Consider the following 26,121-nt stretch of genomic DNA (forward strand, 5'->3'; position numbering starts at 1 on the left):
CACTGATTGGGGTTAGATTTTTGGGAAGTGGAAAGCAGCAAGTTTTCCAGTCTAGTAAACCAGGTTGAATACTTGACTGGTGCAGAGAAAACAAGTCTCTTGCGTCGCGTGTTTGCTAGTCATATTCATAAAGGATCCAAGTCTAATCATGTTGATACTGCAAAGCTATAAAACCTTTAAAGCCATCTAGAATGAAGCTGAGATAATATATGGACAAATATTAAACCTAGTCAAATCATGTTTGGTGAGCATGAGAACGCTTCCTGTTGCCAAATGATTGTAGATTAAACAAAAGACAAAGCAAAGTCTTGACGAGCCAAGGAACCAGTGGCTGAACATCATTTCAATTTTACCGTCAAAACTATGCTCTGGGAGATTTTTTTCTTTTGAAAATACACTGATTCTCACTTAAGGAACCCCTCATATGACAAACGAGTAGCCAGCAAAAGTGCGTCATTTTGCTTTTACTTGCCAGACTGCTGGCTGTTCTTTATGTGAAAAAAACAAACAAAATGGACTTGTCTTATGGAGAAGACCTTCCAAGAGTGTGCACAATCAGTGTGTCGTTTGGCTCAGTGGCCTAATGGATAAGGCATCAGCCTTCGGAGCTGAGGATTGTGGGTTCAAGTCCCATCTGGGTCACTTATATCAGTACTACTCTTGCTTAGCCCTTTAAGAGGTTGCAGTCATCCACCCTTGCTTTGGCCAAAAAGTGAAGATGGGAAACAAAATGAAAACCTCTTAAAATTGACTGAATAAATGTGCCAACAGCAAGAAGTGGCCCACCCCACTTCTGTTACCACTCATGTCCCCAATCTTGATCCACCTTTCTGCATCACTCAAAAGCTTGCTTTGCACCATGGTGTACATTTGCTAGAGTCCCATAACTGTTCCATGTTGGCAGATGAGTGATGCATACATTGAGGCTCTTAAAATGAGTATCTTCTTTATTTTATTTGTAGTTCTGGTTATAAATGTGAACTTGCTGAAAAGATTTTTAAAAATTAAATTATCACAGTTTTGTAAAGTGGAATTGTTTACAGTTTTGTAAAGTGGAAACCAGCAAGGTTCCCATTCATGGTTCCCATCCAGATTGGATTCAGGGGTGGTGCAGAGAAAACAAGTGTGTTCCTCTGCATGGTTTTGCTAGTCATATTCATAAAGGATCCAAGTCTAATCATGTTGATACTGCAAAGCTATAAAACCTTTAAAGCCATCTAGAATGAAGCGGAAAGAATATTTTGAGAAATCCGAAACCGTGACAAGTCGTGTTGGTTGAGCATGAGAACGCTTCCTGTTGCCAAATGATTGGAGACTAAACAAAAAACAAAGCAAAGTCTTGAATAGCCAATTTCAATTTTACACAATGCTAAAGACCAAATTATCTTGGACATTGCATTTTGATATCTGCAAAGATTTTCTCCATTAAATGAGCGAAAAGATTAACGAAAAAATGTGTTTGTACTGTCTCAAATGGTTGTTGCACACAAGCAGGATAGGTCCATCTCAAATTTAAACAGTGCCTCAAAGCTTGCTTGAAAAAATGTTTTGAATGTATACTCATGGAATAGCGCTCTGATTAAATTTTCATTTTTAGGGCTTTTAAAAAGCCATTGTTGTAACATGCCAGTGTCGTAGTGGTATCATGCAAAATTCCAAGTCTTGTGAACCGCGTTTGTTTCTCGGCTGGTGCACAGTCATTGAAGCAAGATATTTTATAGACTTCTATTTGTGGTATCTTGAGGACTTCTGAGCTTTTCCAAGGCTTTTTATGTGGCATGCAGGTTCCATCTGAGAAGCAAACAACACTCTTTCAAATGTGTGTGATTTTTGCTTTTGAAAGTAGGCTGATTCTCAATTATGGAACCCATGATATGACACACAAGCAGCGAGCAAAAGTGCCTGGTTTATTTTACTCATAGTGTTGGCTATAATGCAAAATTAACTTTTTGCCTTTGTGAACTTGCTTGAAAAGGCATTAAAATTTTACATTATCAGAAACGAGCACTGATTGGGGTTAGATTTTTGGGAAGTGGAAAGCAGCAAAGTTTTCCAGTCTAGTAAACCAGGTTGAATACTTGACTGGTGCAGAGAAAACAAGTCTCTTGCGTCGCGTGTTTGCTAGTCATATTCATAAAGGATCCAAGTCTAATCATGTTGATACTGCAAAGCTATAAAACCTTTAAAGCCATCTAGAATGAAGCTGAGATAATATATGGACAAATATTAAACCTAGTCAAATCATGTTTGGTGAGCATGAGAACGCTTCCTGTTGCCAAATGATTGTAGATTAAACAAAAGACAAAGCAAAGTCTTGACGAGCCAAGGAACCAGTGGCTGAACATCATTTCAATTTTACCGTCAAAACTATGCTCTGGGAGATTTTTTTCTTTTGAAAATACACTGATTCTCACTTAAGGAACCCCTCATATGACAAACGAGTAGCCAGCAAAAGTGCGTCATTTTGCTTTTACTTGCCAGACTGCTGGCTGTTCTTTATGTGAAAAAAACAAACAAAATGGACTTGTCTTATGGAGAAGACCTTCCAAGAGTGTGCACAATCAGTGTGTCGTTTGGCTCAGTGGCCTAATGGATAAGGCATCAGCCTTCGGAGCTGAGGATTGTGGGTTCAAGTCCCATCTGGGTCACTTATATCAGTACTACTCTTGCTTAGCCCTTTAAGAGGTTGCAGTCATCCACCCTTGCTTTGGCCAAAAAGTGAAGATGGGAAACAAAATGAAAACCTCTTAAAATTGACTGAATAAATGTGCCAACAGCAAGAAGTGGCCCACCCCACTTCTGTTACCACTCATGTCCCCAATCTTGATCCACCTTTCTGCATCACTCAAAAGCTTGCTTTGCACCATGGTGTACATTTGCTAGAGTCCCATAACTGTTCCATGTTGGCAGATGAGTGATGCATACATTGAGGCTCTTAAAATGAGTATCTTCTTTATTTTATTTGTAGTTCTGGTTATAAATGTGAACTTGCTGAAAAGATTTTTAAAAATTAAATTATCACAGTTTTGTAAAGTGGAATTGTTTACAGTTTTGTAAAGTGGAAACCAGCAAGGTTCCCATTCATGGTTCCCATCCAGATTGGATTCAGGGGTGGTGCAGAGAAAACAAGTGTGTTCCTCTGCATGGTTTTGCTAGTCATATTCATAAAGGATCCAAGTCTAATCATGTTGATACTGCAAAGCTATAAAACCTTTAAAGCCATCTAGAATGAAGCGGAAAGAATATTTTGAGAAATCCGAAACCGTGACAAGTCGTGTTGGTTGAGCATGAGAACGCTTCCTGTTGCCAAATGATTGGAGACTAAACAAAAAACAAAGCAAAGTCTTGAATAGCCAATTTCAATTTTACACAATGCTAAAGACCAAATTATCTTGGACATTGCATTTTGATATCTGCAAAGATTTTCTCCATTAAATGAGCGAAAAGATTAACGAAAAAATGTGTTTGTACTGTCTCAAATGGTTGTTGCACACAAGCAGGATAGGTCCATCTCAAATTTAAACAGTGCCTCAAAGCTTGCTTGAAAAAATGTTTTGAATGTATACTCATGGAATAGCGCTCTGATTAAATTTTCATTTTTAGGGCTTTTAAAAAGCCATTGTTGTAACATGCCAGTGTCGTAGTGGTATCATGCAAAATTCCAAGTCTTGTGAACCGCGTTTGTTTCTCGGCTGGTGCACAGTCATTGAAGCAAGATATTTTATAGACTTCTATTTGTGGTATCTTGAGGACTTCTGAGCTTTTCCAAGGCTTTTTATGTGGCATGCAGGTTCCATCTGAGAAGCAAACAACACTCTTTCAAATGTGTGTGATTTTTGCTTTTGAAAGTAGGCTGATTCTCAGTTATGGAACCCATGATATGACACACAAGCAGCGAGCAAAAGTGCCTGGTTTATTTTACTCATAGTGTTGGCTATAATGCAAAATTAACTTTTTGCCTTTGTGAACTTGCTTGAAAAGGCGTTAAAATTTTACATTATCAGAAACGAGCACTGATTGGGGTTAGATTTTTGGGAAGTGGAAAGCAGCAAGTTTTCCAGTCTAGTAAACCAGGTTGAATACTTGACTGGTGCAGAGAAAACAAGTCTCTTGCGTCGCGTGTTTGCTAGTCATATTCATAAAGGATCCAAGTCTAATCATGTTGATACTGCAAAGCTATAAAACCTTTAAAGCCATCTAGAATGAAGCTGAGATAATATATGGACAAATATTAAACCTAGTCAAATCATGTTTGGTGAGCATGAGAACGCTTCCTGTTGCCAAATGATTGTAGATTAAACAAAAGACAAAGCAAAGTCTTGACGAGCCAAGGAACCAGTGGCTGAACATCATTTCAATTTTACCGTCAAAACTATGCTCTGGGAGATTTTTTTCTTTTGAAAATACACTGATTCTCACTTAAGGAACCCCTCATATGACAAACGAGTAGCCAGCAAAAGTGCGTCATTTTGCTTTTACTTGCCAGACTGCTGGCTGTTCTTTATGTGAAAAAAACAAACAAAATGGACTTGTCTTATGGAGAAGACCTTCCAAGAGTGTGCACAATCAGTGTGTCGTTTGGCTCAGTGGCCTAATGGATAAGGCATCAGCCTTCGGAGCTGAGGATTGTGGGTTCAAGTCCCATCTGGGTCACTTATATCAGTACTACTCTTGCTTAGCCCTTTAAGAGGTTGCAGTCATCCACCCTTGCTTTGGCCAAAAAGTGAAGATGGGAAACAAAATGAAAACCTCTTAAAATTGACTGAATAAATGTGCCAACAGCAAGAAGTGGCCCACCCCACTTCTGTTACCACTCATGTCCCCAATCTTGATCCACCTTTCTGCATCACTCAAAAGCTTGCTTTGCACCATGGTGTACATTTGCTAGAGTCCCATAACTGTTCCATGTTGGCAGATGAGTGATGCATACATTGAGGCTCTTAAAATGAGTATCTTCTTTATTTTATTTGTAGTTCTGGTTATAAATGTGAACTTGCTGAAAAGATTTTTAAAAATTAAATTATCACAGTTTTGTAAAGTGGAATTGTTTACAGTTTTGTAAAGTGGAAACCAGCAAGGTTCCCATTCATGGTTCCCATCCAGATTGGATTCAGGGGTGGTGCAGAGAAAACAAGTGTGTTCCTCTGCATGGTTTTGCTAGTCATATTCATAAAGGATCCAAGTCTAATCATGTTGATACTGCAAAGCTATAAAACCTTTAAAGCCATCTAGAATGAAGCGGAAAGAATATTTTGAGAAATCCGAAACCGTGATAAGTCGTGTTGGTTGAGCATGAGAACGCTTCCTGTTGCCAAATGATTGGAGACTAAACAAAAAACAAAGCAAAGTCTTGAATAGCCAATTTCAATTTTACAAAATGCTAAAGACCAAATTATCTTGGACATTGCATTTTGATATCTGCAAAGATTTTCTCCATTAAATGAGCGAAAAGATTAACGAAAAAATGTGTTTGTACTGTTTCAAATGGTTGTTGCACACAAGCAGGATAGGTCCATCTCAAATTTAAACAGTGCCTCAAAGCTTGCTTGAAAAAATGTTTTGAATGTATACTCATGGAATAGCGCTCTGATTAAATTTTCATTTTTAGGGCTTTTAAAAAGCCATTGTTGTAACATGCCAGTGTCGTAGTGGTATCATGCAAAATTCCAAGTCTTGTGAACCGCGTTTGTTTCTCGGCTGGTGCACAGTCATTGAAGCAAGATATTTTATAGACTTCTATTTGTGGTATCTTGAGGACTTCTGAGCTTTTCCAAGGCTTTTTATGTGGCATGCAGGTTCCATCTGAGAAGCAAACAACACTCTTTCAAATGTGTGTGATTTTTGCTTTTGAAAGTAGGCTGATTCTCAATTATGGAACCCATGATATGACACACAAGCAGCGAGCAAAAGTGCCTGGTTTATTTTACTCATAGTGTTGGCTATAATGCAAAATTAACTTTTTGCCTTTGTGAACTTGCTTGAAAAGGCGTTAAAATTTTACATTATCAGAAACGAGCACTGATTGGGGTTAGATTTTTGGGAAGTGGAAAGCAGCAAGTTTTCCAGTCTAGTAAACCAGGTTGAATACTTGACTGGTGCAGAGAAAACAAGTCTCTTGCGTCGCGTGTTTGCTAGTCATATTCATAAAGGATCCAAGTCTAATCATGTTGATACTGCAAAGCTATAAAACCTTTAAAGCCATCTAGAATGAAGCTGAGATAATATATGGACAAATATTAAACCTAGTCAAATCATGTTTGGTGAGCATGAGAACGCTTCCTGTTGCCAAATGATTGTAGATTAAACAAAAGACAAAGCAAAGTCTTGACGAGCCAAGGAACCAGTGGCTGAACATCATTTCAATTTTACCGTCAAAACTATGCTCTGGGAGATTTTTTTCTTTTGAAAATACACTGATTCTCACTTAAGGAACCCCTCATATGACAAACGAGTAGCCAGCAAAAGTGCGTCATTTTGCTTTTACTTGCCAGACTGCTGGCTGTTCTTTATGTGAAAAAAACAAACAAAATGGACTTGTCTTATGGAGAAGACCTTCCAAGAGTGTGCACAATCAGTGTGTCGTTTGGCTCAGTGGCCTAATGGATAAGGCATCAGCCTTCGGAGCTGAGGATTGTGGGTTCAAGTCCCATCTGGGTCACTTATATCAGTACTACTCTTGCTTAGCCCTTTAAGAGGTTGCAGTCATCCACCCTTGCTTTGGCCAAAAAGTGAAGATGGGAAACAAAATGAAAACCTCTTAAAATTGACTGAATAAATGTGCCAACAGCAAGAAGTGGCCCACCCCACTTCTGTTACCACTCATGTCCCCAATCTTGATCCACCTTTCTGCATCACTCAAAAGCTTGCTTTGCACCATGGTGTACATTTGCTAGAGTCCCATAACTGTTCCATGTTGGCAGATGAGTGATGCATACATTGAGGCTCTTAAAATGAGTATCTTCTTTATTTTATTTGTAGTTCTGGTTATAAATGTGAACTTGCTGAAAAGATTTTTAAAAATTAAATTATCACAGTTTTGTAAAGTGGAATTGTTTACAGTTTTGTAAAGTGGAAACCAGCAAGGTTCCCATTCATGGTTCCCATCCAGATTGGATTCAGGGGTGGTGCAGAGAAAACAAGTGTGTTCCTCTGCATGGTTTTGCTAGTCATATTCATAAAGGATCCAAGTCTAATCACGTTGATACTGCAAAGCTATAAAACCTTTAAAGCCATCTAGAATGAAGCGGAAAGAATATTTTGAGAAATCCGAAACCGTGACAAGTCGTGTTGGTTGAGCATGAGAACGCTTCCTGTTGCCAAATGATTGGAGACTAAACAAAAAACAAAGCAAAGTCTTGAATAGCCAATTTCAATTTTACACAATGCTAAAGACCAAATTATCTTGGACATTGCATTTTGATATCTGCAAAGATTTTCTCCATTAAATGAGCGAAAAGATTAACGAAAAAATGTGTTTGTACTGTCTCAAATGGTTGTTGCACACAAGCAGGATAGGTCCATCTCAAATTTAAACAGTGCCTCAAAGCTTGCTTGAAAAAATGTTTTGAATGTATACTCATGGAATAGCGCTCTGATTAAATTTTCATTTTTAGGGCTTTTAAAAAGCCATTGTTGTAACATGCCAGTGTCGTAGTGGTATCATGCAAAATTCCAAGTCTTGTGAACCGCGTTTGTTTCTCGGCTGGTGCACAGTCATTGAAGCAAGATATTTTATAGACTTCTATTTGTGGTATCTTGAGGACTTCTGAGCTTTTCCAAGGCTTTTTATGTGGCATGCAGGTTCCATCTGAGAAGCAAACAACACTCTTTCAAATGTGTGTGATTTTTGCTTTTGAAAGTAGGCTGATTCTCAATTATGGAACCCATGATATGACACACAAGCAGCGAGCAAAAGTGCCTGGTTTATTTTACTCATAGTGTTGGCTATAATGCAAAATTAACTTTTTGCCTTTGTGAACTTGCTTGAAAAGGCGTTAAAATTTTACATTATCAGAAACGAGCACTGATTGGGGTTAGATTTTTGGGAAGTGGAAAGCAGCAAGTTTTCCAGTCTAGTAAACCAGGTTGAATACTTGACTGGTGCAGAGAAAACAAGTCTCTTGCGTCGCGTGTTTGCTAGTCATATTCATAAAGGATCCAAGTCTAATCATGTTGATACTGCAAAGCTATAAAACCTTTAAAGCCATCTAGAATGAAGCTGAGATAATATATGGACAAATATTAAACCTAGTCAAATCATGTTTGGTGAGCATGAGAACGCTTCCTGTTGCCAAATGATTGTAGATTAAACAAAAGACAAAGCAAAGTCTTGACGAGCCAAGGAACCAGTGGCTGAACATCATTTCAATTTTACCGTCAAAACTATGCTCTGGGAGATTTTTTTCTTTTGAAAATACACTGATTCTCACTTAAGGAACCCCTCATATGACAAACGAGTAGCCAGCAAAAGTGCGTCATTTTGCTTTTACTTGCCAGACTGCTGGCTATTCTTTATGTGAAAAAAACAAACAAAATGGACTTGTCTTATGGAGAAGACCTTCCAAGAGTGTGCACAATCAGTTTGTCGTTTGGCTCAGTGGCCTAATGGATAAGGCATCAGCCTTCGGAGCTGAGGATTGTGGGTTCAAGTCCCATCTGGGTCACTTATATCAGTACTACTCTTGCTTAGCCCTTTAAGAGGTTGCAGTCATCCACCCTTGCTTTGGCCAAAAAGTGAAGATGGGAAACAAAATGAAAACCTCTTAAAATTGACTGAATAAATGTGCCAACAGCAAGAAGTGGCCCACCCCACTTCTGTTACCACTCATGTCCCCAATCTTGATCCACCTTTCTGCATCACTCAAAAGCTTGCTTTGCACCATGGTGTACATTTGCTAGAGTCCCATAACTGTTCCATGTTGGCAGATGAGTGATGCATACATTGAGGCTCTTAAAATGAGTATCTTCTTTATTTTATTTGTAGTTCTGGTTATAAATGTGAACTTGCTGAAAAGATTTTTAAAAATTAAATTATCACAGTTTTGTAAAGTGGAATTGTTTACAGTTTTGTAAAGTGGAAACCAGCAAGGTTCCCATTCATGGTTCCCATCCAGATTGGATTCAGGGGTGGTGCAGAGAAAACAAGTGTGTTCCTCTGCATGGTTTTGCTAGTCATATTCATAAAGGATCCAAGTCTAATCACGTTGATACTGCAAAGCTATAAAACCTTTAAAGCCATCTAGAATGAAGCGGAAAGAATATTTTGAGAAATCCGAAACCGTGACAAGTCGTGTTGGTTGAGCATGAGAACGCTTCCTGTTGCCAAATGATTGGAGACTAAACAAAAAACAAAGCAAAGTCTTGAATAGCCAATTTCAATTTTACACAATGCTAAAGACCAAATTATCTTGGACATTGCATTTTGATATCTGCAAAGATTTTCTCCATTAAATGAGCGAAAAGATTAACGAAAAAATGTGTTTGTACTGTCTCAAATGGTTGTTGCACACAAGCAGGATAGGTCCATCTCAAATTTAAACAGTGCCTCAAAGCTTGCTTGAAAAAATGTTTTGAATGTATACTCATGGAATAGCGCTCTGATTAAATTTTCATTTTTAGGGCTTTTAAAAAGCCATTGTTGTAACATGCCAGTGTCGTAGTGGTATCATGCAAAATTCCAAGTCTTGTGAACCGCGTTTGTTTCTCGGCTGGTGCACAGTCATTGAAGCAAGATATTTTATAGACTTCTATTTGTGGTATCTTGAGGACTTCTGAGCATTTCCAAGGCTTTTTATGTGGCATGCAGGTTCCATCTGAGAAGCAAACAACACTCTTTCAAATGTGTGTGATTTTTGCTTTTGAAAGTAGGCTGATTCTCAATTATGGAACCCATGATATGACACACAAGCAGCGAGCAAAAGTGCCTGGTTTATTTTACTCATAGTGTTGGCTATAATGCAAAATTAACTTTTTGCCTTTGTGAACTTGCTTGAAAAGGCGTTAAAATTTTACATTATCAGAAACGAGCACTGATTGGGGTTAGATTTTTGGGAAGTGGAAAGCAGCAAGTTTTCCAGTCTAGTAAACCAGGTTGAATACTTGACTGGTGCAGAGAAAACAAGTCTCTTGCGTCGCGTGTTTGCTAGTCATATTCATAAAGGATCCAAGTCTAATCATGTTGATACTGCAAAGCTATAAAACCTTTAAAGCCATCTAGAATGAAGCTGAGATAATATATGGACAAATATTAAACCTAGTCAAATCATGTTTGGTGAGCATGAGAACGCTTCCTGTTGCCAAATGATTGTAGATTAAACAAAAGACAAAGCAAAGTCTTGACGAGCCAAGGAACCAGTGGCTGAACATCATTTCAATTTTACCGTCAAAACTATGCTCTGGGAGATTTTTTTCTTTTGAAAATACACTGATTCTCACTTAAGGAACCCCTCACATGACAAACGAGTAGCCAGCAAAAGTGCGTCATTTTGCTTTTACTTGCCAGACTGCTGGCTATTCTTTATGTGAAAAAAACAAACAAAATGGACTTGTCTTATGGAGAAGACCTTCCAAGAGTGTGCACAATCAGTTTGTCGTTTGGCTCAGTGGCCTAATGGATAAGGCATCAGCCTTCGGAGCTGAGGATTGTGGGTTCAAGTCCCATCTGGGTCACTTATATCAGTACTACTCTTGCTTAGCCCTTTAAGAGGTTGCAGTCATCCACCCTTGCTTTGGCCAAAAAGTGAAGATGGGAAACAAAATGAAAACCTCTTAAAATTGACTGAATAAATGTGCCAACAGCAAGAAGTGGCCCACCCCACTTCTGTTACCACTCATGTCCCCAATCTTGATCCACCTTTCTGCATCACTCAAAAGCTTGCTTTGCACCATGGTGTACATTTGCTAGAGTCCCATAACTGTTCCATGTTGGCAGATGAGTGATGCATACATTGAGGCTCTTAAAATGAGTATCTTCTTTATTTTATTTGTAGTTCTGGTTATAAATGTGAACTTGCTGAAAAGATTTTTAAAAATTAAATTATCACAGTTTTGTAAAGTGGAATTGTTTACAGTTTTGTAAAGTGGAAACCAGCAAGGTTCCCATTCATGGTTCCCATCCAGATTGGATTCAGGGGTGGTGCAGAGAAAACAAGTGTGTTCCTCTGCATGGTTTTGCTAGTCATATTCATAAAGGATCCAAGTCTAATCACGTTGATACTGCAAAGCTATAAAACCTTTAAAGCCATCTAGAATGAAGCGGAAAGAATATTTTGAGAAATCCGAAACCGTGACAAGTCGTGTTGGTTGAGCATGAGAACGCTTCCTGTTGCCAAATGATTGGAGACTAAACAAAAAACAAAGCAAAGTCTTGAATAGCCAATTTCAATTTTACACAATGCTAAAGACCAAATTATCTTGGACATTGCATTTTGATATCTGCAAAGATTTTCTCCATTAAATGAGCGAAAAGATTAACGAAAAAATGTGTTTGTACTGTCTCAAATGGTTGTTGCACACAAGCAGGATAGGTCCATCTCAAATTTAAACAGTGCCTCAAAGCTTGCTTGAAAAAATGTTTTGAATGTATACTCATGGAATAGCGCTCTGATTAAATTTTCATTTTTAGGGCTTTTAAAAAGCCATTGTTGTAACATGCCAGTGTCGTAGTGGTATCATGCAAAATTCCAAGTCTTGTGAACCGCGTTTGTTTCTCGGCTGGTGCACAGTCATTGAAGCAAGATATTTTATAGACTTCTATTTGTGGTATCTTGAGGACTTCTGAGCTTTTCCAAGGCTTTTTATGTGGCATGCAGGTTCCATCTGAGAAGCAAACAACACTCTTTCAAATGTGTGTGATTTTTGCTTTTGAAAGTAGGCTGATTCTCAATTATGGAACCCATGATATGACACACAAGCAGCGAGCAAAAGTGCCTGGTTTATTTTACTCATAGTGTTGGCTATAATGCAAAATTAACTTTTTGCCTTTGTGAACTTGCTTGAAAAGGCGTTAAAATTTTACATTATCAGAAACGAGCACTGATTGGGGTTAGATTTTTGGGAAGTGGAAAGCAGCAAGTTTTCCAGTCTAGTAAACCAGGTTGAATACTTGACTGGTGCAGAGAAAACAAGTCTCTTGCGTCGCGTGTTTGCTAGTCATATTCATAAAGGATCCAAGTCTAATCATGTTGATACTGCAAAGCTATAAAACCTTTAAAGCCATCTAGAATGAAGCTGAGATAATATATGGACAAATATTAAACCTAGTCAAATCATGTTTGGTGAGCATGAGAACGCTTCCTGTTGCCAAATGATTGTAGATTAAACAAAAGACAAAGCAAAGTCTTGACGAGCCAAGGAACCAGTGGCTGAACATCATTTCAATTTTACCGTCAAAACTATGCTCTGGGAGATTTTTTTCTTTTGAAAATACACTGATTCTCACTTAAGGAACCCCTCATATGACAAACGAGTAGCCAGCAAAAGTGCGTCATTTTGCTTTTACTTGCCAGACTGCTGGCTATTCTTTATGTGAAAAAAACAAACAAAATGGACTTGTCTTATGGAGAAGACCTTCCAAGAGTGTGCACAATCAGTTTGTCGTTTGGCTCAGTGGCCTAATGGATAAGGCATCAGCCTTCGGAGCTGAGGATTGTGGGTTCAAGTCCCATCTGGGTCACTTATATCAGTACTACTCTTGCTTAGCCCTTTAAGAGGTTGCAGTCATCCACCCTTGCTTTGGCCAAAAAGTGAAGATGGGAAACAAAATGAAAACCTCTTAAAATTGACTGAATAAATGTGCCAACAGCAAGAAGTGGCCCACCCCACTTCTGTTACCACTCATGTCCCCAATCTTGATCCACCTTTCTGCATCACTCAAAAGCTTGCTTTGCACCATGGTGTACATTTGCTAGAGTCCCATAACTGTTCCATGTTGGCAGATGAGTGATGCATACATTGAGGCTCTTAAAATGAGTATCTTCTTTATTTTATTTGTAGTTCTGGTTATAAATGTGAACTTGCTGAAAAGATTTTTAAAAATTAAATTATCACAGTTTTGTAAAGTGGAATTGTTTACAGTTTTGTAAAGTGGAAACCAGCAAGGTTCCCATTCATGGTTCCCATCCAGATTGGATTCAGGGGTGGTGCAGAGAAAACAAGTGTGTTCCTCTGCATGGTTTTGCTAGTCATATTCATAAAGGATCCAAGTCTAATCACGTTGATACTGCAAAGCTATAAAACCTTTAAAGCCATCTAGAATGAAGCGGAAAGAATATTTTGAGAAATCCGAAACCGTGACAAGTCGTGTTGGTTGAGCATGAGAACGCTTCCTGTTGCCAAATGATTGGAGACTAAACAAAAAACAAAGCAAAGTCTTGAATAGCCAATTTCAATTTTACACAATGCTAAAGACCAAATTATCTTGGACATTGCATTTTGATATCTGCAAAGATTTTCTCCATTAAATGAGCGAAAAGATTAACGAAAAAATGTGTTTGTACTGTCTCAAATGGTTGTTGCACACAAGCAGGATAGGTCCATCTCAAATTTAAACAGTGCCTCAAAGCTTGCTTGAAAAAATGTTTTGAATGTATACTCATGGAATAGCGCTCTGATTAAATTTTCATTTTTAGGGCTTTTAAAAAGCCATTGTTGTAACATGCCAGTGTCGTAGTGGTATCATGCAAAATTCCAAGTCTTGTGAACCGCGTTTGTTTCTCGGCTGGTGCACAGTCATTGAAGCAAGATATTTTATAGACTTCTATTTGTGGTATCTTGAGGACTTCTGAGCTTTTCCAAGGCTTTTTATGTGGCATGCAGGTTCCATCTGAGAAGCAAACAACACTCTTTCAAATGTGTGTGATTTTTGCTTTTGAAAGTAGGCTGATTCTCAATTATGGAACCCATGATATGACACACAAGCAGCGAGCAAAAGTGCCTGGTTTATTTTACTCATAGTGTTGGCTATAATGCAAAATTAACTTTTTGCCTTTGTGAACTTGCTTGAAAAGGCGTTAAAATTTTACATTATCAGAAACGAGCACTGATTGGGGTTAGATTTTTGGGAAGTGGAAAGCAGCAAGTTTTCCAGTCTAGTAAACCAGGTTGAATACTTGACTGGTGCAGAGAAAACAAGTCTCTTGCGTCGCGTGTTTGCTAGTCATATTCATAAAGGATCCAAGTCTAATCATGTTGATACTGCAAAGCTATAAAACCTTTAAAGCCATCTAGAATGAAGCTGAGATAATATATGGACAAATATTAAACCTAGTCAAATCATGTTTGGTGAGCATGAGAACGCTTCCTGTTGCCAAATGATTGTAGATTAAACAAAAGACAAAGCAAAGTCTTGACGAGCCAAGGAACCAGTGGCTGAACATCATTTCAATTTTACCGTCAAAACTATGCTCTGGGAGATTTTTTTCTTTTGAAAATACACTGATTCTCACTTAAGGAACCCCTCATATGACAAACGAGTAGCCAGCAAAAGTGCGTCATTTTGCTTTTACTTGCCAGACTGCTGGCTATTCTTTATGTGAAAAAAACAAACAAAATGGACTTGTCTTATGGAGAAGACCTTCCAAGAGTGTGCACAATCAGTGTGTCGTTTGGCTCAGTGGCCTAATGGATAAGGCATCAGCCTTCGGAGCTGAGGATTGTGGGTTCAAGTCCCATCTGGGTCACTTATATCAGTACTACTCTTGCTTAGCCCTTTAAGAGATTGCAGTCATCCACCCTTGCTTTGGCCAAAAAGTGAAGATGGGAAACAAAATGAAAACCTCTTAAAATTGACTCAATAAATGTGCCAACAGCAAGAAGTGGCCCACCCCACTTCTGTTACCACTCATGTCCCCAATCTTGATCCACTTTTCTGCATCACTCAAAAGCTTGCTTTGCACCATGGTGTACATTTGCTAGAGTCCCATAACTGTTCCATGTTGGCAGATGAGTGATGCATACATTGAGGCTCTTAAAATGAGTATCTTCTTTATTTTATTTGTAGTTCTGGTTATAAATGTGAACTTGCTGAAAAGATTTTTAAAAATTAAATTATCACAGTTTTGTAAGGTGGAATTGTTTACAGTTTTGTAAAGTGGAAACCAGCAAGGTTCCCATTCATGGTTCCCATCCAGGTTGGATTCAGGGCTGGTGCAGAGAAAACAAGTGTGTTCCTCTGCATGGTTTTGCTAGTCATATTCATAAAGGATCCAAGTCTAATCATGTTGATACTGCAAAGCTATAAAACCTTTAAAGCCATCTAGAATGAAGCTGAGATAATATATGGACAAATATTAAACCTAGTCAAATCATGTTTGGTGAGCATGAGAACGCTTCCTGTTGCCAAATGATTGGAGACTAAGCAAAAAACAAAGCAAAGTCTTGAATAGCCAATTTCAATTTTACACAATGCTAAAGACCAAATTATCTTGGACATTGCATTTTGATATCTGCAAAGATTTTCTCCATTAAATGAGCGAAAAGATTAACGAAAAAATGTGTTTGTACTGTCTCAAATGGTTGTTGCACACAAGCAGGATAGGTCCGTCTCAAATTTAAACAGTGCCTCAAAGCTTGCTTGAAAAAAATGTTTTGAATGTATACTCATGGAATAGCGCGCTGATTAAATTTTCATTTTTAGGGCTTTTAAAAAGCCATTGTTGTAACATGCCAGTGTCGTAGTTGTATCATGCAAAATTCCAAGTCTTGTGAACCGCGTTTGTTTCTCGGTTGGTGCACAGTCATTGAAGCAAGATATTTTATAGACTTCTATTTGTGGTATCTTGAGGACTTCTGAGCTTTTCCAAGGCTTTTTATGTGGCATGCAGGTTCCATCTGAGAAGCAAACAACACTCTTTCAAATGTGTGTGATTTTTGCTTTTGAAAGTAGGCTGATTCTCAATTATGGAACCCATGATATGAAACACAAGCAGCGAGCAAAAGTGCCTGGTTTATTTTACTCATAGTGTTGGCTATAATGCAAAATTAACTTTTTGCCTTTGTGAACTTGCTTGAAAAGGCATTAAAATTTTACATTATCAGAAACGAGCACTGATTGGGGTTAGATTTTTGTGAAGTGGAAAGCAGCAAGTTTTCCAGTCTAGTAAACCAGGTTGAATACTTGACTGGTGCAGAGAAAACAAGTCTCTTGCGTCGCGTGTTTGCTAGTCATATTCATAAAGGATCCAAGTCTAATCATGTTGATACTGCAAAGCTATAAAACCTTTAAAGCCATCTAGAATGAAGCTGAGATAATATATGGACAAATATTAAACCTAGTCAAATCATGTTTGGTGAGCATGAGAACACTTCCTGTTGCCAAATGATTGGAGACTAAGCAAAAAACAAAGCAAAGTCTTGAATAGCCAAATTCAATTTTACACAATGCTAAAGACCAAATTATCTTGGACATTGCATTTTGATATCTGCAAAGATTTTCTCCATTAAATGAGCGAAAAGATTAACGAAAAAATGTGTTTGTACTGTCTCAAATGGTTGTTGCACACAAGCAGGATAGGTCCATCTCAAATTTAAACAGTGCCTCAAAGCTTGCTTGAAAAAATGTTTTGAATGTATACTCATGGAATAGCGCTCTGATTAAATTTTCATTTTTAGGGCTTTTAAAAAGCCATTGTTGTAACATGCCAGTGTCATAGTGGTATCATGCAAAATTCCAAGTCTTGTGAACCGCGTTTGTTTCTCGGCTGGTGCACAGTCATTGAAGCAAGATATTTTATAGACTTCTATTTGTGGTATCTTGAGGACTTCTGAGCTTTTCCAAGGCTTTTTATGTGGCATGCAGGTTCCATCTGAGAAGCAAACAACACTCTTTCAAATGTGTGTGATTTTTGCTTTTGAAAGTAGGCTGATTCTCAATTATGGAACCCATGATATGACACACAAGCAGCGAGCAAAAGTGCCTGGTTTATTTTACTCATAGTGTTGGCTATAATGCAAAATTAACTTTTTGCCTTTGTGAACTTGCTTGAAAAGGCGTTAAAATTTTACATTATCAGAAACGAGCACTGATTGGGGTTAGATTTTTGGGAAGTGGAAAGCAGCAAGTTTTCCAGTCTAGTAAACCAGGTTGAATACTTGACTGGTGCAGAGAAAACAAGTCTCTTGCGTCGCGTGTTTGCTAGTCATATTCATAAAGGATCCAAGTCTAATCATGTTGATACTGCAAAGCTATAAAACCTTTAAAGCCATCTAGAATGAAGCTGAGCTAATATATGGACAAATATTAAACCTAGTCAAATCATGTTTGGTGAGCATGAGAACGCTTCCTGTTGCCAAATGATTGGAGACTAAGCAAAAAACAAAGCAAAGTCTTGAATAGCCAATTTCAATTTTACACAATGCTAAAGACCAAATTATCTTGGACATTGCATTTTGATATCTGCAAAGATTTTCTCCATTAAATGAGCGAAAAGATTAACGAAAAAATGTGTTTGTACTGTCTCAAATGGTTGTTGCACACAAGCAGGATAGGTCCGTCTCAAATTTAAACAGTGCCTCAAAGCTTGCTTGAAAAAAATGTTTTGAATGTATACTCATGGAATAGCGCGCTGATTAAATTTTCATTTTTAGGGCTTTTAAAAAGCCATTGTTGTAACATGCCAGTGTCGTAGTTGTATCATGCAAAATTCCAAGTCTTGTGAACCGCGTTTGTTTCTCGGTTGGTGCACAGTCATTGAAGCAAGATATTTTATAGACTTCTATTTGTGGTATCTTGAGGACTTCTGAGCTTTTCCAAGGCTTTTTATGTGGCATGCAGGTTCCATCTGAGAAGCAAACAACACTCTTTCAAATGTGTGTGATTTTTGCTTTTGAAAGTAGGCTGATTCTCAATTATGGAACCCATGATATGAAACACAAGCAGCGAGCAAAAGTGCCTGGTTTATTTTACTCATAGTGTTGGCTATAATGCAAAATTAACTTTTTGCCTTTGTGAACTTGCTTGAAAAGGCATTAAAATTTTACATTATCAGAAACGAGCACTGATTGGGGTTAGATTTTTGTGAAGTGGAAAGCAGCAAGTTTTCCAGTCTAGTAAACCAGGTTGAATACTTGACTGGTGCAGAGAAAACAAGTCTCTTGCGTCGCGTGTTTGCTAGTCATATTCATAAAGGATCCAAGTCTAATCATGTTGATACTGCAAAGCTATAAAACCTTTAAAGCCATCTAGAATGAAGCTGAGATAATATATGGACAAATATTAAACCTAGTCAAATCATGTTTGGTGAGCATGAGAACACTTCCTGTTGCCAAATGATTGGAGACTAAGCAAAAAACAAAGCAAAGTCTTGAATAGCCAAATTCAATTTTACACAATGCTAAAGACCAAATTATCTTGGACATTGCATTTTGATATCTGCAAAGATTTTCTCCATTAAATGAGCGAAAAGATTAACGAAAAAATGTGTTTGTACTGTCTCAAATGGTTGTTGCACACAAGCAGGATAGGTCCATCTCAAATTTAAACAGTGCCTCAAAGCTTGCTTGAAAAAATGTTTTGAATGTATACTCATGGAATAGCGCTCTGATTAAATTTTCATTTTTAGGGCTTTTAAAAAGCCATTGTTGTAACATGCCAGTGTCATAGTGGTATCATGCAAAATTCCAAGTCTTGTGAACCGCGTTTGTTTCTCGGCTGGTGCACAGTCATTGAAGCAAGATATTTTATAGACTTCTATTTGTGGTATCTTGAGGACTTCTGAGCTTTTCCAAGGCTTTTTATGTGGCATGCAGGTTCCATCTGAGAAGCAAACAACACTCTTTCAAATGTGTGTGATTTTTGCTTTTGAAAGTAGGCTGATTCTCAATTATGGAACCCATGATATGACACACAAGCAGCGAGCAAAAGTGCCTGGTTTATTTTACTCATAGTGTTGGCTATAATGCAAAATTAACTTTTTGCCTTTGTGAACTTGCTTGAAAAGGCGTTAAAATTTTACATTATCAGAAACGAGCACTGATTGGGGTTAGATTTTTGGGAAGTGGAAAGCAGCAAGTTTTCCAGTCTAGTAAACCAGGTTGAATACTTGACTGGTGCAGAGAAAACAAGTCTCTTGCGTCGCGTGTTTGCTAGTCATATTCATAAAGGATCCAAGTCTAATCATGTTGATACTGCAAAGCTATAAAACCTTTAAAGCCATCTAGAATGAAGCTGAGATAATATATGGACAAATATTAAACCTAGTCAAATCATGTTTGGTGAGCATGAGAACGCTTCCTGTTGCCAAATGATTGGAGACTAAGCAAAAAACAAAGCAAAGTCTTGAATAGCCAATTTCAATTTTACACAATGCTAAAGACCAAATTATCTTGGACATTGCATTTTGATATCTGCAAAGATTTTCTCCATTAAATGAGCGAAAAGATTAACGAAAAAATGTGTTTGTACTGTCTCAAATGGTTGTTGCACACAAACAGGATAGGTCCATCTCAAATTTAAACAGTGCCTCAAAGCTTGCTTGAAAAAATGTTTTGAATGTATACTCATGGAATAGCGCTCTGATTAAATTTTCATTTTTAGGGCTTTTAAAAAGCCATTGTTGTAACATGCCAGTGTCATAGTGGTATCATGCAAAATTCCAAGTCTTGTGAACCGCGTTTGTTTCTCGGCTGGTGCACAGTCATTGAAGCAAGATATTTTATAGACTTCTATTTGTGGTATCTTGAGGACTTCTGAGCTTTTCCAAGGCTTTTTATGTGGCATGCAGGTTCCATCTGAGAAGCAAACAACACTCTTTCAAATGTGTGTGATTTTTGCTTTTGAAAGTAGGCTGATTCTCAATTATGGAACCCATGATATGACACACAAGCAGCGAGCAAAAGTGCCTGGTTTATTTTACTCATAGTGTTGGCTATAATGCAAAATTAACTTTTTGCCTTTGTGAACTTGCTTGAAAAGGCGTTAAAATTTTACATTATCAGAAACGAGCACTGATTGGGGTTAGATTTTTGGGAAGTGGAAAGCAGCAAGTTTTCCAGTCTAGTAAACCAGGTTGAATACTTGACTGGTGCAGAGAAAACAAGTCTCTTGCGTCGCGTGTTTGCTAGTCATATTCATAAAGGATCCAAGTCTAATCATGTTGATACTGCAAAGCTATAAAACCTTTAAAGCCATCTAGAATGAAGCTGAGATAATATATGGACAAATATTAAACCTAGTCAAATCATGTTTGGTGAGCATGAGAACGCTTCCTGTTGCCAAATGATTGGAGACTAAGCAAAAAACAAAGCAAAGTCTTGAATAGCCAATTTCAATTTTACACAATGCTAAAGACCAAATTATCTTGGACATTGCATTTTGATATCTGCAAAGATTTTCTCCATTAAATGAGCGAAAAGATTAACGAAAAAATGTGTTTGTACTGTCTCAAATGGTTGTTGCACACAAACAGGATAGGTCCATCTCAAATTTAAACAGTGCCTCAAAGCTTGCTTGAAAAAATGTTTTGAATGTATACTCATGGAATAGCGCTCTGATTAAATTTTCATTTTTAGGGCTTTTAAAAAGCCATTGTTGTAACATGCCAGTGTCATAGTGGTATCATGCAAAATTCCAAGTCTTGTGAACCGCGTTTGTTTCTCGGCTGGTGCACAGTCATTGAAGCAAGATATTTTATAGACTTCTATTTGTGGTATCTTGAGGACTTCTGAGCTTTTCCAAGGCTTTTTATGTGGCATGCAGGTTCCATCTGAGAAGCAAACAACACTCTTTCAAATGTGTGTGATTTTTGCTTTTGAAAGTAGGCTGATTCTCAATTATGGAACCCATGATATGACACACAAGCAGCGAGCAAAAGTGCCTGGTTTATTTTACTCATAGTGTTGGCTATAATGCAAAATTAACTTTTTGCCTTTGTGAACTTGCTTGAAAAGGCATTAAAATTTTACAATATCAGAAACGAGCACTGATTGGGGTTAGATTTTTGTGAAGTGCAAAGCAGCAAGTTTTCCAGTCTAGTAAACCAGGTTGAATACTTGACTGGTGCAGAGAAAACAAGTCTCTTGCGTCGCGTGTTTGCTAGTCATATTCATAAAGGATCCAAGTCTAATCATGTTGATACTGCAAAGCTATAAAACCTTTAAAGCCATCTAGAATGAAGCTGAGATAATATATGGACAAATATTAAACCTTGTCAAATCATGTTTGGTGAGCATGAGAACGCTTCCTGTTGCCAAATGATTGTAGATTAAACAGAAGACAAAGCAAAATCTTGACGAGTCAAGGAACCAGTGGCTGAACATCATTTCAATTTTACCGTCAAAACTATGCTGTTTTCTGGGAGATTTTTTTCTTTTGAAAATGCACTGATTCTCAGTTAAGGAACCCCTCATATGACAAATTAGTAGCCAGCAAAAGTGCGTCATTTTGCTTTTACTTGCCAGACTGCTGGCTTTTCTTTATGTGAAAAAAACAAACAAAATGGACTTGTCTTATGGAGAAGACCTTCCAAGAGTGTGCACAATGACTATGTTATGTGGCTCAGTGGCCTAATGGATAAGGCATCAGCCTTCGGAGCTGAGGATTGTGGGTTCAAGTCCCATCTGGGTCACTTATATCAGTACTACTCTTGCTTAGCCCTTTAAGAGATTGCAGTCATCCACCCTTGCTTTGGCCAAAAAGTGAAGATGGGAAACAAAATGAAAACCTCTTAAAATTGACTCAATAAATGTGCCAACAGCAAGAAGTGGCCCACCCCACTTCTGTTACCACTCATGTCCCCAATCTTGATCCACTTTTCTGCATCACTCAAAAGCTTGCTTTGCACCATGGTGTACATTTGCTAGAGTCCCATAACTGTTCCATGTTGGCAGATGAGTGATGCATACATTGAGGCTCTTAAAATGAGTATCTTCTTTATTTTATTTGTAGTTCTGGTTATAAATGTGAACTTGCTGAAAAGATTTTTAAAAATTAAATTATCACAGTTTTGTAAGGTGGAATTGTTTACAGTTTTGTAAAGTGGAAACCAGCAAGGTTCCCATTCATGGTTCCCATCCAGGTTGGATTCAGGGCTGGTGCAGAGAAAACAAGTGTGTTCCTCTGCATGGTTTTGCTAGTCATATTCATAAAGGATCCAAGTCTAATCATGTTGATACTGCAAAGCTATAAAACCTTTAAAGCCATCTAGAATGAAGCTGAGATAATATATGGACAAATATTAAACCTAGTCAAATCATGTTTGGTGAGCATGAGAACGCTTCCTGTTGCCAAATGATTGGAGACTAAACAAAAAACAAAGCAAAGTCTTGAATAGCCAATTTCAATTTTACACAATGCTAAAGACCAAATTATCTTGGACATTGCATTTTGATATCTGCAAAGATTTTCTCCATTAAATGAGCGAAAAGATTAACGAAAAAATGTGTTTGTACTGTCTCAAATGGTTGTTGCACACAAGCAGGATAGGTCCGTCTCAAATTTAAACAGTGCCTCAAAGCTTGCTTGAAAAAAATGTTTTGAATGTATACTCATGGAATAGCGCGCTGATTAAATTTTCATTTTTAGGGCTTTTAAAAAGCCATTGTTGTAACATGCCAGTGTCGTAGTTGTATCATGCAAAATTCCAAGTCTTGTGAACCGCGTTTGTTTCTCGGTTGGTGCACAGTCATTGAAGCAAGATATTTTATAGACTTCTATTTGTGGTATCTTGAGGACTTCTGAGCTTTTCCAAGGCTTTTTATGTGGCATGCAGGTTCCATCTGAGAAGCAAACAACACTCTTTCAAATGTGTGTGATTTTTGCTTTTGAAAGTAGGCTGATTCTCAATTATGGAACCCATGATATGAAACACAAGCAGCGAGCAAAAGTGCCTGGTTTATTTTACTCATAGTGTTGGCTATAATGCAAAATTAACTTTTTGCCTTTGTGAACTTGCTTGAAAAGGCATTAAAATTTTACATTATCAGAAACGAGCACTGATTGGGGTTAGATTTTTGTGAAGTGGAAAGCAGCAAGTTTTCCAGTCTAGTAAACCAGGTTGAATACTTGACTGGTGCAGAGAAAACAAGTCTCTTGCGTCGCGTGTTTGCTAGTCATATTCATAAAGGATCCAAGTCTAATCATGTTGATACTGCAAAGCTATAAAACCTTTAAAGCCATCTAGAATGAAGCTGAGATAATATATGGACAAATATTAAACCTAGTCAAATCATGTTTGGTGAGCATGAGAACGCTTCCTGTTGCCAAATGATTGGAGACTAAGCAAAAAACAAAGCAAAGTCTTGAATAGCCAAATTCAATTTTACACAATGCTAAAGACCAAATTATCTTGGACATTGCATTTTGATATCTGCAAAGATTTTCTCCATTAAATGAGCGAAAAGATTAACGAAAAAATGTGTTTGTACTGTCTCAAATGGTTGTTGCACACAAGCAGGATAGGTCCATCTCAAATTTAAACAGTGCCTCAAAGCTTGCTTGAAAAAATGTTTTGAATGTATACTCATGGAATAGCGCTCTGATTAAATTTTCATTTTTAGGGCTTTTAAAAAGCCATTGTTGTAACATGCCAGTGTCATAGTGGTATCATGCAAAATTCCAAGTCTTGTGAACCGCGTTTGTTTCTCGGCTGGTGCACAGTCATTGAAGCAAGATATTTTATAGACTTCTATTTGTGGTATCTTGAGGACTTCTGAGCTTTTCCAAGGCTTTTTATGTGGCATGCAGGTTCCATCTGAGAAGCAAACAACACTCTTTCAAATGTGTGTGATTTTTGCTTTTGAAAGTAGGCTGATTCTCAATTATGGAACCCATGATATGACACACAAGCAGCGAGCAAAAGTGCCTGGTTTATTTTACTCATAGTGTTGGCTATAATGCAAAATTAACTTTTTGCCTTTGTGAACTTGCTTGAAAAGGCGTTAAAATTTTACATTATCAGAAACGAGCACTGATTGGGGTTAGATTTTTGGGAAGTGGAAAGCAGCAAGTTTTCCAGTCTAGTAAACCAGGTTGAATACTTGACTGGTGCAGAGAAAACAAGTCTCTTGCGTCGCGTGTTTGCTAGTCATATTCATAAAGGATCCAAGTCTAATCATGTTGATACTGCAAAGCTATAAAACCTTTAAAGCCATCTAGAATGAAGCTGAGATAATATATGGACAAATATTAAACCTAGTCAAATCATGTTTGGTGAGCATGAGAACGCTTCCTGTTGCCAAATGATTGGAGACTAAGCAAAAAACAAAGCAAAGTCTTGAATAGCCAATTTCAATTTTACACAATGCTAAAGACCAAATTATCTTGGACATTGCATTTTGATATCTGCAAAGATTTTCTCCATTAAATGAGCGAAAAGATTAACGAAAAAATGTGTTTGTACTGTCTCAAATGGTTGTTGCACACAAACAGGATAGGTCCATCTCAAATTTAAACAGTGCCTCAAAGCTTGCTTGAAAAAATGTTTTGAATGTATACTCATGGAATAGCGCTCTGATTAAATTTTCATTTTTAGGGCTTTTAAAAAGCCATTGTTGTAACATGCCAGTGTCATAGTGGTATCATGCAAAATTCCAAGTCTTGTGAACCGCGTTTGTTTCTCGGCTGGTGCACAGTCATTGAAGCAAGATATTTTATAGACTTCTATTTGTGGTATCTTGAGGACTTCTGAGCTTTTCCAAGGCTTTTTATGTGGCATGCAGGTTCCATCTGAGAAGCAAACAACACTCTTTCAAATGTGTGTGATTTTTGCTTTTGAAAGTAGGCTGATTCTCAATTATGGAACCCATGATATGACACACAAGCAGCGAGCAAAAGTGCCTGGTTTATTTTACTCATAGTGTTGGCTATAATGCAAAATTAACTTTTTGCCTTTGTGAACTTGCTTGAAAAGGCATTAAAATTTTACAATATCAGAAACGAGCACTGATTGGGGTTAGATTTTTGTGAAGTGCAAAGCAGCAAGTTTTCCAGTCTAGTAAACCAGGTTGAATACTTGACTGGTGCAGAGAAAACAAGTCTCTTGCGTCGCGTGTTTGCTAGTCATATTCATAAAGGATCCAAGTCTAATCATGTTGATACTGCAAAGCTATAAAACCTTTAAAGCCATCTAGAATGAAGCTGAGATAATATATGGACAAATATTAAACCTTGTCAAATCATGTTTGGTGAGCATGAGAACGCTTCCTGTTGCCAAATGATTGTAGATTAAACAGAAGACAAAGCAAAATCTTGACGAGTCAAGGAACCAGTGGCTGAACATCATTTCAATTTTACCGTCAAAACTATGCTGTTTTCTGGGAGATTTTTTTCTTTTGAAAATGCACTGATTCTCAGTTAAGGAACCCCTCATATGACAAATTAGTAGCCAGCAAAAGTGCGTCATTTTGCTTTTACTTGCCAGACTGCTGGCTTTTCTTTATGTGAAAAAAACAAACAAAATGGACTTGTCTTATGGAGAAGACCTTCCAAGAGTGTGCACAATGACTATGTTATGTGGCTCAGTGGCCTAATGGATAAGGCATCAGCCTTCGGAGCTGAGGATTGTGGGTTCAAGTCCCATCTGGGTCACTTATATCAGTACTACTCTTGCTTAGCCCTTTAAGAGATTGCAGTCATCCACCCTTGCTTTGGCCAAAAAGTGAAGATGGGAAACAAAATGAAAACCTCTTAAAATTGACTCAATAAATGTGCCAACAGCAAGAAGTGGCCCACCCCACTTCTGTTACCACTCATGTCCCCAATCTTGATCCACTTTTCTGCATCACTCAAAAGCTTGCTTTGCACCATGGTGTACATTTGCTAGAGTCCCATAACTGTTCCATGTTGGCAGATGAGTGATGCATACATTGAGGCTCTTAAAATGAGTATCTTCTTTATTTTATTTGTAGTTCTGGTTATAAATGTGAACTTGCTGAAAAGATTTTTAAAAATTAAATTATCACAGTTTTGTAAGGTGGAATTGTTTACAGTTTTGTAAAGTGGAAACCAGCAAGGTTCCCATTCATGGTTCCCATCCAGGTTGGATTCAGGGCTGGTGCAGAGAAAACAAGTGTGTTCCTCTGCATGGTTTTGCTAGTCATATTCATAAAGGATCCAAGTCTAATCATGTTGATACTGCAAAGCTATAAAACCTTTAAAGCCATCTAGAATGAAGCTGAGATAATATATGG

The 26,121-nt window shown here is 37.8% G+C and overlaps 10 non-coding genes across 10 annotated transcripts; all 10 read left to right on the forward strand.

Moving 5' to 3' along the window:
- Nucleotides 1-569: 569 nt before the first annotated feature.
- Nucleotides 570-642, forward strand: trnar-ucg (transfer RNA arginine (anticodon UCG)). Its single transcript has one exon. It is a non-coding gene; the product is annotated as a tRNA-Arg (tRNA).
- A 1,933-nt stretch (nt 643-2,575) lies between these two features.
- trnar-ucg (transfer RNA arginine (anticodon UCG)) lies at nt 2,576-2,648 on the forward strand. The gene has a single exon. It is a non-coding gene; the product is annotated as a tRNA-Arg (tRNA).
- A 1,932-nt stretch (nt 2,649-4,580) lies between these two features.
- trnar-ucg (transfer RNA arginine (anticodon UCG)) lies at nt 4,581-4,653 on the forward strand. Its single transcript has one exon. It is a non-coding gene; the product is annotated as a tRNA-Arg (tRNA).
- A 1,932-nt stretch (nt 4,654-6,585) lies between these two features.
- On the forward strand, nt 6,586-6,658 carry trnar-ucg (transfer RNA arginine (anticodon UCG)). The gene has a single exon. It is a non-coding gene; the product is annotated as a tRNA-Arg (tRNA).
- Nucleotides 6,659-8,590: 1,932 nt separating this feature from the next.
- trnar-ucg (transfer RNA arginine (anticodon UCG)) lies at nt 8,591-8,663 on the forward strand. Its single transcript has one exon. It is a non-coding gene; the product is annotated as a tRNA-Arg (tRNA).
- A 1,932-nt stretch (nt 8,664-10,595) lies between these two features.
- Nucleotides 10,596-10,668, forward strand: trnar-ucg (transfer RNA arginine (anticodon UCG)). The gene has a single exon. It is a non-coding gene; the product is annotated as a tRNA-Arg (tRNA).
- A 1,932-nt stretch (nt 10,669-12,600) lies between these two features.
- On the forward strand, nt 12,601-12,673 carry trnar-ucg (transfer RNA arginine (anticodon UCG)). The gene has a single exon. It is a non-coding gene; the product is annotated as a tRNA-Arg (tRNA).
- Nucleotides 12,674-14,605: 1,932 nt separating this feature from the next.
- trnar-ucg (transfer RNA arginine (anticodon UCG)) lies at nt 14,606-14,678 on the forward strand. The gene has a single exon. It is a non-coding gene; the product is annotated as a tRNA-Arg (tRNA).
- A 6,809-nt stretch (nt 14,679-21,487) lies between these two features.
- On the forward strand, nt 21,488-21,560 carry trnar-ucg (transfer RNA arginine (anticodon UCG)). The gene has a single exon. It is a non-coding gene; the product is annotated as a tRNA-Arg (tRNA).
- Nucleotides 21,561-25,446: 3,886 nt separating this feature from the next.
- trnar-ucg (transfer RNA arginine (anticodon UCG)) lies at nt 25,447-25,519 on the forward strand. The gene has a single exon. It is a non-coding gene; the product is annotated as a tRNA-Arg (tRNA).
- Nucleotides 25,520-26,121: the final 602 nt, after the last annotated feature.

This window comes from Electrophorus electricus, chromosome 22 (genome assembly GCF_041902795.1).
Source record: "Electrophorus electricus isolate QZ-2024a chromosome 22, ASM4190279v1, whole genome shotgun sequence".
Taxonomy (NCBI): Eukaryota; Metazoa; Chordata; class Actinopteri; order Gymnotiformes; family Gymnotidae; genus Electrophorus; species Electrophorus electricus.